Raw genomic sequence first — 478 nt, 5'->3', positions numbered from 1 at the left:
ACTCATTTAGTATAAATTTAATTATTAATTATTAAATTTTCAAATAGTAAACAAATTAGGAATAATATTATTAATAATAATATAAAACACCTGTACACCTATACACCTGTTGAGATTATTTTTATGAATGCCAATATCAATAAAAATTTCTCCAGAGAAGAAGATAATTTCCTATATTATTCCATTTTGTTTAAACAAAACTTCATATTTCATAAATCTTTATCATTCCTATCCTTATCTAACACACTTTTATTTTCTTCTAAATCAAACATCGAACAATATATAATCCTTTAAGCACCTTGACTGCATCGAATAAATTCTGTAAGCAGTTCAAACTCGCACGATACACTATCGGAAAACATTGTCTCTCGCGCCACTATTGTCCAGCTTTCGATAACGTTCCCTTACACGCGTGGCCATCAGATGGCGATACTGTCGATCGTCCGACGAAACGCGCGTCACTGTAAGTACGAGCAGG

This window comes from Apis laboriosa, unplaced genomic scaffold (genome assembly GCF_014066325.1).
Source record: "Apis laboriosa isolate Shangri-la unplaced genomic scaffold, ASM1406632v1 scaffold19_cov150, whole genome shotgun sequence".
In the NCBI taxonomy this organism is placed as follows: Eukaryota; Metazoa; Arthropoda; class Insecta; order Hymenoptera; family Apidae; genus Apis; species Apis laboriosa.
Note: the sequence above shows the minus strand (reverse complement) of the source record.